A 3,632-nucleotide genomic window follows, 5' to 3' on the forward strand; every position below is an offset into this window, starting at 1 on the left:
CTTACTTGTTATTTTTAATGAGAATCTAGTAAATAGCTTTACACTAGGATGGATTCTGACACATAAATTATAAATTATATTTATTATAACTGTATTTAATATTGTGAGTTATCCAGAGTCATCAGAGAATGAACTTTGTATATTTGGAACACTAATCTCAGTTCCATGAAAAGTATGTCCTATGTATTAACTGTTAAAATAATTAAAAAAGTTAAAAACCATTGATCAACATTAAGGTAATCTCATAGTTTTGGCATGTCAAACCTATGAAAGAGGGCAGGAAACAGTAAGAAACTTATTTTTGCTTCTTTCTACAGATTATTAACCATATTTTACTGACTAAAAAAAAACGTAATATTTTTTACCCAAAGTCAGTTAGTTGGTAAGAGGGAAAGATCCAGAATTCTTCAATTCTGAACTCTGAGTTATTTCACACTCTACTGTTAATGGAAACTCCAATGATAGTATTTTTCCCTCTGTTTAAAATTTTTCTCAATTAGAGGATTTTACAATTCTCTAAATAATAATTTTCTATAACCAGATCTGTGCTGCGGCATATTTTATAGTACATTGGTTAAAAATATTCTCTACATGCCAGTATATAAGAACGAGTAGCATCTACTTTTTAAATGGGAATAGCAGTAGCTGCATCAAAAGTATGCTTTGGAGGTCTATATCATGAAACAGAGCCTATTTGAAGAGAATTGTATCAAACTAATTAACGACCAAGACAGAATGGCATGAAGAAGATGTTTGGAGGGCGGGGAAATTTACTGGGAAAATTACATAATCACCTCTAATTCCACTGTCCAGAGATAAACATTGTTAATATTTGGTATGTACATCCTTTTATTATTTTTTCTTATGCATGATTTTGTATATATGGCTATTTTTCTTTCCACAAAAATAGTATTAAACTGTATATACTGTTTTGTATCCTACATATTTCATATAGAAGTTTATTGTTAACATTTTCCCATGTCAATAAAAATATTCTTCTATGGCTTAATTTCTGATTGCTGCATTGCATTCTTCTTCTGGGTGTGTCATAGTACATTAACTAGTTCCTCACTTATGTCCAGTTTTTTAAGTTTTACTCAACTTTTCGCTATTGTAAACAGCTGTGCAAAACTACATCACTATTTGCAGATTTTTGCATATATCTGATTACTTCTTTAGGAGAAACTCCTAGAAATGGAATTTCTTGGTCAAAGGGGTTTGTGCATTCTAATAGCTTTTGATTGGTTTAGCCAAATTGCTTTCTAGAAAAGTTTCATCAGTTATACCCTGACTATCATTGTATTAGAATATACTTAGAATACCAGAGATACCAAAAAATCAGCAGTCTGGTTGATAAAACTCCCAGTATCCTTTTTAAAAAATCAGTCTTTTTGTTTTGAAATAATTATGGACTCAAAAGAAATTGTAAGAATAGTAGGTCCTGTGTACACATCACTCAGCTTCCCTAGCAGTAACCTTTTATATAACTATAGTAAATTCTCAAAACCAGGAAATATCTTCGTGGATACAATTCCTTTGTCATATACATGATTTGCAAGTATTTCCTCCCAGTCTGTCTGTAGCTTGTCTTTTCATTCTCTTAGCAGTGTATTTTGCAGAGTAGTTGCTAATTTTTATAAGATCTAATTTATCTTTTTCTTTATATTTTTTATTTAGATCTATTATCCATTTTCGGTTTCCACATAAGGTGTAAGGTTTAAGTTGAATTCTTTTTTTGCATATGGATGTTCAATTATGGAAATGACTGACTTTTTTTAAATTGAACTTTTTACTGGTAAATTTTCACAAAGTAAACACAATTAGGTAGTCAGCACTTAGATTGAAATAAAGGACAATGCAGTGACTCAGTCCCCCTTGTTCTGCTGATTAACAACTTCCCTAATTTCTGACCCCAGAGATTAATTTTGTCTCTTTTGACCTTTGTGTAAGTGGAATCACACAGTACTCTTGTTTTGTCTCCTTTCCCAACATTTCGTGAGATTCATCTGGGTTGTCACATGTCATTCTTATCACTGCATAGTATTCCATTGAATGAGCATGATGCAATTTATTATTTGGGTTTTCAGTTCAAAGCTATGACAATTAGTGCTGCTATGAACATTTTTATACATGGCTTTTGGTGAACGTGTCTATAGGGTATATACCCAGAAGTGAATTTGCTGGGTCATAAGATATGTGTAAGCAGGGCTTTGGTATATTCTGCCCAGTGGTGTGCTGGAGTGGGTGCTGATTTGTAATGTTTGCCAGTTTCCATGTGTAAATACTTCCATTCTGTCCAATTGCAAGCTACAATGTGAAATCAATTGGTTCACAAAATTGCCAAAAATTTAATAGTTGCTTCTGCAAGCCAGTACAAGCCAGCTTCAGCACATCACTCATGCTGCCAAGCAATTTTCCAAAGTAGTTACACCAATTTACACTTCTACCAGTAATGAATGAGAGTTCTAGTTGCTACACGTCTACATTTGGTATTAACTTTTTTCATTTTAATTATGCTGTAGGGTGTGTGGTGGTATCACTTTGTAGTTTTAATTTGTATGTCCTTCATGACAAAGTTGAATAACTTTGGTTACTACATTTTATATCTGGAGCAATCTTGAAATGACATATTTTTTCTCCCAGGAATGGAAAGATGGGGACTTGTTATCAAGTTTGGTTCAGATACAGAGAAATGAATTTACAGTTTCACATATCTGATGACCCAGTCTGTAAATTTCAGCACTCCATCACCACCCCACTGGAATATTATCTGTGAATTTATCTGGGACCTTCATCTTTTTTTGCCTTCATTTTTCTAATCGGTAAAAATGTGGCTTATAATTCCTCCCTGTCTGGGTCAATTAAAAAGCAGACATAACCCCAATGTCGACTTAGACCATATAGTATAGTAGTTAAGAGCCGGGGCTCTGAAACCTGACTGTTGGGTTTGAATCCTCTCTATGTCTGTTTTTTACTAGCCTTGCAAGCTTGGGCAAGTTATCTCACTTTTCTGTACTGAATTTTGGAAAATCTTATAAAGGAATTGGGTGGCTGTCATTGATGACACTTGTTTGCAGATGTCATCTTTGCATTCATTGTTCCTATTGTCATGCTGCGTAGACATGGCTGACAGCAGGGCAGAGCAAATCACTTGATCAGAACTGGGAATCTAATGAGGAGGTAAGACTTAGCACATGTGTCTAAGCAGGCCATGGGGTGATATCAAAAGACTGCTTAGTCAGGGAGAAGTAAAAGAGAACTCTGGATCTAGTCAAGGAGTATAGACTAGGGCTGACAAATGTTTTCTGTAAACAGCCAGATAGTAAGTGTTTTAGGCTTTATGAGCTATACAGTCTGTCATAGCTACTCGGTTTTGTCACTGTAGTATGAAAGCAGCCATAGATAATACATAAATGAATAGTGTGGCTATGTTCCAATAAAACTATGGATATTGAAATTTGAATTTGATACAATTTTCATGTGTCATGAAATATTATTCTTTGGACTTTTTTCAACCACGTAAAAATGTAAAGACCATTCTTAGCTTATAGGCCAAACTGGTCTGTGGGCTGTAGTTCGCCAAGCCCTGTTGTAGACCACGAAGAAAGGGAGAGACAAGTCCAAAAGTATAA

Source organism: Propithecus coquereli, unplaced genomic scaffold, assembly GCF_000956105.1.
Source record: "Propithecus coquereli isolate 6110/MARCELLA unplaced genomic scaffold, Pcoq_1.0 Scaffold17, whole genome shotgun sequence".
NCBI classification, from domain to species: Eukaryota; Metazoa; Chordata; class Mammalia; order Primates; family Indriidae; genus Propithecus; species Propithecus coquereli.